At 37.6% G+C, this 12,763-nt stretch overlaps 1 long non-coding RNA gene across 2 annotated transcripts in view; it reads left to right on the plus strand.

The window, feature by feature from the left end:
- The first annotated feature begins 2,217 nt into the window (after window positions 1–2,217).
- The window catches only part of LOC141379180 (uncharacterized), a 33,640-nt gene continuing 23,094 nt past the window's right edge, over window positions 2,218–12,763 (plus strand). The window contains exons 1-2 of one of the 2 annotated variants that reach the window (XR_015945476.1): window positions 2,218–2,728; window positions 5,405–5,752. This is a non-coding gene — a long non-coding RNA (uncharacterized LOC141379180). The remainder of the gene's footprint in view (window positions 2,729–5,404; window positions 5,753–12,763) is intronic. The other variant, XR_015945475.1, reaches the window with a different exon arrangement.

Here is a 12,763-nt window from a genome sequence, read left to right on the forward strand (position 1 = left end):
TCTATCTATCTATCTATCTATCTATCTATCTATCTATCTATCTATCTATCTATCTATCTATCTATCTATCTATCTATCTATCTATATACACACAGTTGAAGTCTGAATTATTAGCCCCTCATTGATTTATTTCTTCTTTTTTTAAATATTTCCCAAATGATGTTTAACAGAGCAAGGACATTTTCACAGTATGTCTGATAATATTTTTTCTTCTGGAGAAAGACTTGTTTGTTGTATTTCGGCTAGAATAAAAGCGGTTTTAATTTTTTTATGAACCATTTAAGGTCAAGTATATATATATATATATATATATATATATATATATATATATATATATATATATATATATATATATATATATATATATATACACAGTATGCGTGTCTGTGTGATGTGTGTAAAATTTGGCCCGCGACAACGTTGTTTTTTTTGCATCTGGCCCTCGGCCCAAAAAGTTTGGACACCCCTGGCTTAGTCCCTTTATTCTTCAGCGGTTCCCACAGCGGAATGACCCGCCAACTTATCCAGCATATGTTTTACACAGCGGATGCCCTTCCAGCTGCAACACCATATTGGGAAACATCCATACACACTCTTACACTACGGCCAGTTTAGTTTATTCAATTCATCTATAGTGAATGTGTTTAGACTGTGGGGGAAACCGGAGCACCAGGAGGAATCCCACGCGGACACCGAGAGAACATGCAAACTCCACACAGAAATGCCAACTGGTCCATTCAGGACTCAAGGAAGGTTGCTAGTTCGAGCCTTGGCTGGCAAGTTGGCATTTCTTTGTGGAGTTTGCATGTTCTCTTGATGTTGCCGTGGGTTTCTTCCTGGAGCTTCTGATTTCCCCACAATCCAAAGACGTGCCATAAGTGAATTGGGTCAGCTAAATGGTCTGTGGTTTATGTGTGTGTGTGTGTGTGTGTGTGTGTGTGTGTGTGTGTGTGTGTGTGTGTGTGTGTGTAAATGAGAGTGTATGGGTGTTTCCCAGTGATGGGTTGCAGCTGGAAGGGAATCCACTGTGTAAAACATATGCTGGATTTACTTTGAAATCCATTTTCAAAAGTTACCATTTCTTTGTTTCTTGTCGAATAGTGTTTCTTAAATCATATTGCCCCCAAGGTTATTATAGTTGACGAAAACAAACGAAAAAATAACAACTAAAATTTAAAATAATTGTCGTTAACTGAAATAAAAATAAAAAACAAGAGTTTTTTTTAAGTTTTTTTTTAACTAGAACGAACTGAAACTGTATTTTGTACAAACTAACTGAACCTAACTACAATTATTGCAAAAACCTTCTTCGTTTTCGTCTTTGTCAATGCATTTAATGCATAATCTTACTGTATGGCACCTCATTGGCCAGATCAAGCCGGTTCTCCTCCAGTTCTCCTCCAGTCAGTGTTGCCAGATCTACGATAATTGTCGTATTTGTACAATAGGCTAATTTCGACCTCTACGATGTACGATCAGTAATGAAAAATAATATATATAATGTACGATAATTCCATACATTTCGAGTTTTATTGCATTTAAACAGAATTTCATTGTAATCATAGGGCTTTTATATTTATTGATCTTGTTGCATTTTTGTCTACTGCCTGTGTGGAATTGAGCACGTTTTCTATGTCATCTTACCTCACATCTTCTCAGCCAATCAATGTGGAGAATGGTCAGTACTTAGGTCAGTGGTTTTCATGTTGAGGTCGATTGTTCAAGTGTTAAAGTAAAAACATAGTTGAAAACATGCTAAAAAGGAATGTGAGAAGGACAGGGAGTTTGCCCTTGATCTTCTCATTTTCCTCATTCAAATGCTTCATGTGGACGTGTTTTCCAAATTAAATCTCATCAAAACAAAGCCACACAATCGGCTCATTACAGATACTGTGAATGGGCTCATGCACACCAGTGTGTTAAAAATTCGGGAAGGTGCACTGCTTTCAAGCAAAGCAGAACTATGTTGCAGTCCAATTTGTACAGCAAAAATGAATCCCTAAACATCTGGCAACACGCAGGTATCCAATGACAGCGACACGGAGGTAAACTTTAAACCTTCCCACTAAGGTACGCCTTTTTTATTTAAGTTTTTTTAAGTAGTTTGGTAATTTGCACGTTGTGTCAAAACGCCATTTGTCTAGATAATAGCTGTATTCTTTCCGTTTGCTTCGTGTACAATACATTGACATTTCCAATCTGGCAACACTGGCAGACGTCCTCGCTGTTGCTCCCGCGACAAAACGAGTGGACATGACAGCAGCAAGGCGACAGCATTAAATACAGAGACTTAAAACTATAACTTCAAAACATTTGTGCCCAATAATGGGTTTTATTTATGTATCGCAATCGCAAAAGAATCTTTTTAACCGGATCTTCTTAGTGAACTGTTTGAACTCTTCACCAAATCGAACTGAATCATTTGAAACGATTCGCTTCTCCAGTAAGCATTTATCCACAAACTACTTACATTTTTTAACAAGCCTAATACCCCCCCTCTGACTCTGAATAATCCAATCTATACTCTTATTCAATTATTAGAACAGTAACGTTACACTGAGAGCAAATTTAAGAAGCGTTGAATCGATAATACTGCGCATGCGTGATTCAGTGAACCTAACACAAACAGTGCTCGGCAGCCAGCCTGCTCCTACTGTGACTGAACTAATCTTGAACAACTGCAGCGCGGGTGAACCGAGAGTTTAAATGAGAGGATCTGGTGAAAAACGTAAGTTTATTTTATAACAGACAATCATAATGGAATTTTAAATAAGTGAATCATTCTTCAGTTAGGTTGCAAACTTTTACTGTAAGTCATTTTTCAGATCATGGTGACGTTTTAACTGACTGAAATTACTATTGCTGACTACATAAGTATGGTATGTTGAGTCCTAACATCCGCGTTAAATATCTGAACTTCCCATCACTACTGTATCAAGAGTCCCGTAAAAAAGTGATTGACTGGTTTGTGTGTAACTTTATTTATGGTTTGGTTTTGGGTAAAGCAAAGACCACGTGAGTCAGGTAGTGAAAACAACTACAACTAATTAAATAATCATTTATTCATTGATATTTAACAATGAACAAATGATGAGTTCGCATTCATCTTAATTTAATCTTTAATAAGTTTAACACGTCGATTTGGCAAGTGCTTAATAGAGATGTTTCCAGCAAGGACACATGTGGAGATCTGTAGAGGAGGACTCATTAAGAATTATAATAAATTAAGATTTTTCAACTTGATTTTATTTAGCATGCTTGCATGTTTGGACCCTCATTATTTGTTGTGTATTAGAATATTAAAGGTCAGATGCAATTCAATGAACAGCACAAATTATAACATTTATTTTACATAATTCAAAATTATCTTATAGTAAATGCATGCAATTTGTCTTTTTAACATTCTTTATTTTGTCATTATAAATGTAAAATAAGGTTCTATCAACATTTAGTTTAACAAATAGTGATTGATATTTAACAACAACCCCCACCCCCCGCCTTCAACGATGATGCCATCGTGCATCGTGTTACATTAGACATCGCACAATGCCAAATTGGTCTACATCGCCCAATCCAAGTATGAATAGAAGTCTATGGGGCTTAAACTCTAGTGTGACCGAGGCTTTAGTCTCTTCTAGAGATTATCAGCAAACAAGCAGCGCTTGCATACCAATAAGTATCAATGAATGTTTAATGCAGTCCTCTATCATGTCCTGTAATTGAACACAAGAAAAAAAAACACCCCTCATTTACAGGATAATGTGATGGAAGGTGAATGTTTTATCATGTCTGTTGGCGCAGGGAGGTTTCAAGTAGTATCAGTTTCCCTGTTCGGCATTGAACACAATAAAAGAAACCTCAATGAAAAGAAAAGTGAAAGAATGCATCTGCCAGTGGCCTTCGCTTCGTGTCTCTAATTACCTTGGAAATCAAGTCAATATGGAATTAGCATGCAAATAGCCACACAGGATGAGACGCCACTTACGCCGGGCCCGATCAAAAAGCGGGTTGTGCTGTGAAAGTAATTCACGTCCAAATGCATATGCAAGAGGTAATCAAGGGCTACTACGCCAGCATAAAGCGTCGAGAGCAACAATTACAAGCGCAGAAGGCTGACGAGGTCTAATTCGACAAAGCGATTGCTACAAGTTTCCTTAATTAACAATCACAAACGAGACACAGAACTGTGAGACAAATTGATTTCTAAAGAGGTGTTTGAATGGTGATTGTGAACGGGTCGGAGAGGCGCTTTATATTCGGATTTGTAAGGAAGACGTCAATGACCCAAGACGAAACGGTTCAGGGCTGTTCAATCTAGCCCCCGTGTTTCCACCTTTTTCTCGAGATTGAAACATTCCGGATCCATTACTCCACACGAGAGCCGCTGCTCATTTCAGTTGCTGTCTCGTGGCTTTGATTGGATATAATGAGTCTGAAACCTCAACAGGATAAGGAGGAAGAGTGTGGAGGGAAGAGGCTTGCGGTGGCGTATGGGGAATTGTTAAGCCTGTGATTATCGATGTGTGTTTCCTTTGTTTTCTAGATTTAGAGAAATCACGTCGTCTCATTAACACCTGCAGTATGCCAAAGCAACACAATCTGTGATACCGCCATTACATAATTTGACCAAACACTGAATAATTTGACTGTCTGCATCTGCTGAATGCTTAATGGCACAGCAGGATACAGAACGGACAGGGAAATGTGCGTTCGCATTCATCTTAATTTAATCTTTAATAAGTTTAACACGTCGATTTGGCAAGTGCTTAATAGAGATGTTTCCAGCAAGGACACATGTGGAGATCTGTAGAGGAGGACTCATTAAGAATTATAATAAATTAAGATTTTTCAACTTGATTTTTTTTTAGCATGCTTGCATGTTTGGACCCTCATTATTTGTTGTGTATTAGAATATTAAAGGTCAGATGCAATTCAATGAACAGCACAAATTATAACATTTTTTTTATATAATTTAAAATTATCTTATAGTAAATGCAAGCAATTCGTCTTTTTAACACCTCATAATTTTTATTTTTTTGTCAATATAAATGTAAAATAAGGTTCTATCAACATTTAGTGTAACAAATATATAACTGTAAATATTGAACAGCTTAATTATTCTGACCGGTAATTTCAAGTCTTTATTTTGAAAAAAAAATAAAATAAAAATTATATATATATATATATATATATATATATATATATATATATATATGTATATGTATATGTGTGTGTGTGTGTGTGTGTGTGTGTATATATATATATATATATATATATATATATATATATATATATATATATATATATATATATATATATATGGTTATAGTTAACATATATATCACTGGCCATTTTATTAGGTACGCCATACTAGTAACTGAGTTAAACCCTTTTTTGCCTTCAGAACTGCTTTAATCCTTCGTGGCAGAGATTCAACAAGGTGCTGGAAATATTCTCCAGAAATTTTGCTCCATATTGACATGATAGCATCACGCAGTTGCTGTGGATTTGTCGGCTGCACATCCATGATGCCAATCTCCCGTTTCACCACATCCCAAAGGTGCTCTATTGGATTGAGTTCTGGTGACTGTGGAGGCCATTAGAGTACAGTGAACTCATTGTCATGTTCAAGAAACCAGTCTGAGATGATTCACACTTTATGACATGGTGCGTTATCCTGCTGGAAATAGTCATCAGAAGATGGAGACAGTGTGCTGATAAAGGGATGGACATTGTCAGCAAAAATACTCAGGTAGGCTGTGGCATTGACACGATGCTCAATTGATACTAATGGGGCCAAGGTGTGACAAGAAAATTTCCCTCACGCCATTACACCTCCACCACCAGCCTGAACCATTGATACAAGGCAGGGTGGAGCCATGCTTTCATTTTGTTGACACCAAATTCTGACCTGACCATCTGAATTTGGCAGCAGAAAACGATCAGGCAACATTTCTCCAATCTTCTATTGTCCAGTTTTGGTGAGCCTGTGTGAATTGTAGCCTCAGTTTCCTGTTCTTAGCTGACAGGAGTGGCACCCGGTGTGGTCTCTGCTGCTGTAGCCCATCTGCCCCAAGGTTGGACTTGTATGTTCAAAGATGCTCTTCTGCTGACCGTGGTTGTAACATGTGGTTATTCGTGTTACTGTTGCCTTTCTATCAGCTGGAACCAGTCTGGCCATTCTTCTCTGACCTCTGGCATCAACAAGGCATTTACTCCCACAGAACTGCCGCTCACTGGGGATTTTCTCTTTTTCAGACCATTCTCTGTAAACCCCAGAGATGGTTGTGCGTGAAAATCCCAGTAGATCAGCAGTTCCTGAAATACTCAGACCAGCCTGTCTGGCACCAACAACCATGCCATGTTTAAAGTGATTTAAATCACCTTTCTTCCCCTATCTGATGCTTGCTTTGAACTGCATATATATCTATATGGTTTCCCCCACAATACAAAGATATGCGGTGTCAGTGAATTGAATGAAGTAAATTGGTCATAGTGTATGTGTGTGAATGTGAAGGTGAATAGGTGTTTATTGTTATTATTATTTTCAACTATAGAGTTTTTTCCAATGAGTACTTCAATGATTTTCCTATCAAGGAATAAAACACCTTAAATAATAATTAATGATAATAAATTAGGGATCATGGCAAATTAAAACAATTCAACAAAATCAGTAAATACATGATTTGGTTTAAGAGACCAAATATTTTTTTTTCTGAATATTATTGACATGACATACTGTATAAGCTTGTTTCAGTCATCACATTTTAGTGACTGTTTCTGTGAATCATGGTAAAAAGCCAAAATCATTCATTAATTTTCCTTCGGCTTAGTCCCTTTATTATTCGGCGGTCACCATAGTGAACCACCAACTCATCCAGCGCATGTTTTACACAGCGGATTCCAGCTGCAACCCAGTAGCCTACTGGGAAACACCCATACACACTCACACACACATACACTACGGCCAATTTAGTTGATTCCCATGTCAACATGGGGAGAACATGCAAACTCCTCAAAGTAATGACAAATGGCCCAGCCGGAACGTGAACCAGCAACCTTCTTGCTGTGAGACGACAGTGCTTACCCCTGAGCCGCCATGTCACCCCAAAAACCCCAATCACAGGTTACTTAAAGTAATTTTTCACCTTGTGGTAATCAACATCAAAGCGCCCAGCAGAGCTCAAATTGAATTGTAACTTGTAACCAAAACCCAACAAATGAGTCTTCTTTAGTGAGTACAGACAATAAAACAATCTTTAATTATGCAGGTAAATGAGGTAATCCTGTTATAGCTTCCTCACATCATATAGCATAAGCTCTCAGCTGTCAGGAGAAGTGGACCGAAAGTCGACTGAAACAGATAACCTTTGACCTGTGGCCAATATAAGCTTCACCATAATCCCCTGAGCTGCTTTGGAAGAAGGTCATCAGAAGAGGTTTGCTCTGCAAATGACAGAAACAGATGCCCGCAGCAAACAGTATGTCAAAGATGGTGATAATGATGATATTGTAACACTGCAGAACTCCAGTAACCCATCACTTCTTTACACATTCATGTTGACATTCGGTTTGAACCATGCATTGAACTATTCATATAAAATTGCATATTTTTCTCTCCCTTTTGGCGCTTCATACACATTGAAATGTACTTTAAGGCAATACAAAAGTACATTCTTCAAAGTGGATACAGCTTGTAGTGAACAAACGTCGCATGCTTTAATTATTGTGTTGGTTCATTGTTTGAAGCAGCGGTTGCAATGTTACTACAGGCCACTAGGCTACACTAGAGGGGAGTGGTAACTGGATATATTCCAGGTCACCATAGAGCAAGTGAATTGTGTTTGTTAGAGGGAATGGCGGCATGGTGAACTAAGGCTGCTGACATTTTTTGAGAACAATATTGTTGCTGCTCAAATGTAAGTATTGAGTACGTGATTAAGTTTGAGAGCATTTTCGATATTTAGTTGTGATTTGTTGTGGTGGGCAAAGCGAGGCTTCGTGAAACACTGAAACAGTCGAAGCAACTGTATCGAAGCTTCGAAACGTTTCGAAACACCACTCTACGGTGCCACCTAGTGGTCATTTTATTTGTATTACACTGAAACAGCTTCAGCAAAGAACAGTTGAGCAAACTGAGGTATGAAATCCCACTTTGTAGCTTTGAACCTATAGTCGTTTAGTCGAGCGGTTAGAGTTCGTGATCACCATCCGGGGATAGTAGGTTCGAATCCAGGCTGATACAATTCTTTTTGAAATGCTTTAATACCAGTTGGTAATGCTTTGTTTTTGTATCGTTTTGTTTCAACATTGCTCTGACATCCGAATAAACACCTTGTAAATAAATTTGTATTGTTTTGGTCATAAAACAGGGTTGTTGCTAGATCAGATAAAGTTGTGTCCAGAAGTTAACGATAATTATTTATATTATTAATTACATTTCCCATTGTATTTTATTAACGTCTATTCAAAACCTAAACCCATTACTGTACTGTAAAAATATTAATTATTGTTTTGCAGTGTTGCAAAAATAATGCTTAATTGATGGTGTATCCGCAGCTGTATCCTATCTAGACTACACCATAAAACAGTAACATGATTAAAATACATAAAATCATTTTTGGTGATTTTGTACTAGTCGGGATTCGAACCCAAAATTAATTTGAAACAATGTTACAACATGCACACGCACAGCCCACTAGGCCATATGAGATGGAAATTTGAACTTGACCATCTTAGTCAAATGCAAATTCTCCAAGTTTCGAAACGCTTCTGAAATTATCAATGCTTTGAATCGCTTTAGTCACGTGACCAGGTGTTTCGAAACACTTTAGTCACATGACCTGGGGGTTTCGGATCATGCTTCGGTGCAGTGTTTCGAAACACTTGCGCTTCGGGATCTCGACACTGTGTCGAAACGTCAGTTTCACGTCAGCCATCCCTAGTGATTTGTAGTGATGGAGAAATTAAGCTTTCTGAACCAGTGAAGCGTTTGACTTAATTGTATCGGTAAAAGTTTTGTTACTCGCAGCTTTCTAAATCAGAGCTTGATGAGGACCTCTTCTGATGTAGGAAAGCACCGTGTTGCAATAATGTCAAATGTTCACTTCTGACCAACTTATTCATGTAGTAATATACAACAACAGTAATATAAACAAATTGCTCAATTAATGTAGTTTTTACACATAAGGTAAGTCACATTACACCACCGATGATTGTAGTAAAATCCAAGATATTCAAAACCATTTACATTTATGCCAGTTGCTGCTCGCATCAAATTCAAAGCTCTGATGTTTGCCTACAAAGTGACCTCTGGCCTTGCTCCTTCTTATCTGCTCTCACTTCTGCAGATGTATGTGCCCTCCAGAAACTTGCGTTCTGTGAATGAACGTCGCCTCGTGGTTCCATCCCAAAGAGGGAAGAAATCACTTTCGCTCACGCTCACGCTCAATCTGCCCAGTTGGTGGAATGAACTCCCTAACTGCATCAGAACAGCAGAGTCACTCGCTACTTTCAAGAAACGACTAAAAACTCAACTATTTAGTCTCCACTTCCTAATCTGCAATTGCCTCTTTGAATATCACACTAACTGTACAAAAAAAAAAAAAATTCTAATACTACTAATACTTCCCTTCTTAGACTTTACAGACCCGAAACTTGCCTATAGCACTTATTCATTGTTGCTCTTAGTTGTGTAAGTTGCTTCCTTGTCCTCATTTGTAAGTCGCTTTGGATAAAGCGTCTGCTAAATGACTAAATGTAAATGTAAATGATAGTCCAACTAGTCCTGTTCTAAGTGGGGATCGAACCAGCGATTCCTGCATGGTAGGTGCTCTAAGGAGGAAGCTAGATGAGATGCCGTCAAGTTGCACTCGCCAGTTGGTCTCTGTTAAACACTATACTACGATATGTAGTGGTTTTATTTAAAAATCGTTGTAAAAACGTACACTTATACACTTTAGTATGGTTCAAAACCTTTTTACTTTAAATTACTATTGTATTTTAGTTTAATAAGTGGTGTGTGGGACCGGTGCAGTGCATTGAAACAGTAGAAATGTATGTAATTGATGCCCAATCTCTCACTTTACTTACACATTAGGGTGTTTATACCTTTTAATTAAAATTCGAAGCAGTCATGTTTTTTTTATGCATGCTTCGAAGCCTCGGCGCACAACGCCACATCACTAGTGATTTGCCCTATGTGAATTACTTATGTAGACAGGACCTGTTGTCCTGGGGTCCGTTCTTCGTACCTCGCTTAAATGATCTAAGATGATTTGGCAGATCCTGGATCTTTTCATCTTGATAACTGATCTCTCGCTAATTTGGTTTTTCAAACAAGTTCGCCAATCAGATTAGATTGTCTGGATAAACTGATCTGAGATCGCTGCGTGTGTTATGGAGGACAGATCTATCGATCCTCGAAATCATGATCAGCAATGCAACGATTAGCTGATGGCACAGCTGCGTAATGACATCACCTGATTAATGTTCAATTATCCATGCGAGCAAAATTACATCAAATTAGCAGGAAACGGTTTGTTAAATATGACGCAATAACCTTCAACATTTGTTGTGAGCTGCAGGCTTTACTCTTTGATGTGTCAGGAGTATTCATCATGTATTTCAATGCATATCAATGTATTTAGTTCTACATTTAGAAAAGATTTTCTTTATTATAGTAGTCGTTTTATTAATCTGTGTAAAGAAAAACTTGTTGTTTACAAAAGCATTTTGATATTTGTGATGGCGTCTACAACTTTTGTGAAGCATCAAATCACCGGCATATTATCTGTCAAAACATGTTCATGACTGCATAAATGTATTATTGCTTTAAAAAAAAGTCACAAATTGTGCATGTTTATTATTAACAATATGTACTAAGCGATCTAAAAAGTTCATATCAATAAGTTTTCTCTGTGCACCACCAGGTGGCAGTCTTTGTAGGCTACTTTCATTTCGAGAGTGCAGATTACAGTTTTATTAATATATATATATATATATATATATATATATATATATATATATATATATATATATATATATATATATATATATATATATATATTCATATTCATATTTTATAATATATTCATTTATTTTATTAATAACTATAACTTTATATATATAGTTTAAAAAATATTCACTCTTTTCCCAAGTGTATATAACTACTACTGTAAGAAAGTATCAGAATTCGGTACATACTTTCTGTATTATATTTGCTTGAACTGAGCCGATCTAATCCTGTTTATGAATTGAACCTGCTCCCGATCAGGTTTAAGCTAGCAGAACTGTTGCTATGACAACAACTCTCGGATCAGCTTTGAAGAACGAAACGATCCTAGATCGTGTCAATTCATCAATAACCAAATCCAGCTAACTGAGTAATCCACGTACGAAGAACGGACCCCAGGTCACTACATGATCCTGCTGGAGGAAAACGTTTCCTTGCTCCTTCAAAAAACCTCAGTGTTACTCAATGTTTAGATCAGGTCACTGTGCAGGCCATGGGAGATGTTTAACCACATTTTCATGTTCATCAAACCACTCTGTCACCAGTCTTGCTGTGTGTATTGCCGCATCATCATCCTAATACACGGCACTGCCTTCAAGGGCATGGAGCACCAGTATTAGGCCTAGAGAATGCCATGATATTGCAGCCTAAACCATTGCTGATGCACTCCCATGCTTCACCCTGGGCATGCAATTGGGTGATACTTTTTTTTGGGGGGGGGGGCATCTCTCCCAGATGTGGGAAAGACATTGAAGGTCGACTCATCAGAGAACAATACATGTTTTACATTGCCCACAGCCCAAGATTTACACTGCTGGCTCCATTGAAACTGCCATTTGGCATTAGCATGAGTGACCAAAGGTATGGCTATACAGTAGCAGTTCGTCCATGTATATTAACCATGTGGAGCTCTCGATAAATTTAGCAATGAAACCTCTGACATTACAGATCCGCTTTGTGTGCATCTCTTCCAGACCAACTCTTATAATGGCTTCTTTAAGGATATATTTCCATGTCAAAAAGCTCAAATCACCTCAAACCAGCCTCACTAATCTTAAATGACGTCCACAGACAGCAAATCTCCAACTATTAGAGCAGGTTTCTCATGTACTGGAATGAGAGATTTGCATCATGGATGTGCAGTTGACCAATCGGTGGTACCTGTGTGATGCTGCAATATCAATATAGACCAAAAATATCTCCGAAACGTGTCCAGCTTGTTAAATCTATGCCACAAAGAACTCAAACAAGGATTCGACAAAGTACTAGAAAGCTGAGCCTAATAATATGGCCGGTGTGTGCACATTCACTGATGCAAGAGAACACACTTCACACTGTCTGACTTTGAGTAAAAACCATGTAATGTTTCATGGGCTGGAGAGCAGACACAGACTTCAAAAGAGCCACCTGAGTGTTTGTTGACCTACATAGGTATCCATATGGTGGGTTTTATACGGTAAATCATACGTATGACGCAATACAGATCCATTCAAAGACACATGCTTTATCTTTTCAAGCCCTTTACATCACACCACATTCACCCTTTCTCTCTGTTCTTATAATACACCATCACCGTTTAGACTTCGTTTTAGGAATTAGTTAAGAACTTATTCATGACTTAAAGGTGCTGTAAGTTTTTGATATTTCTGAATAATACGCAAATATTTAAGAAACATGAAACATTCTTGTTTATCTGAAAAACAACGCTTAAGTCAGATATTTAATAAGCAAATAATATCAATATTACAA

Source organism: Danio rerio, chromosome 19 (genome assembly GCF_052040795.2).
Source record: "Danio rerio strain M-AB ecotype USA chromosome 19, GRCz13ab, whole genome shotgun sequence".
NCBI lineage: Eukaryota > Metazoa > Chordata > Actinopteri > Cypriniformes > Danionidae > Danio > Danio rerio.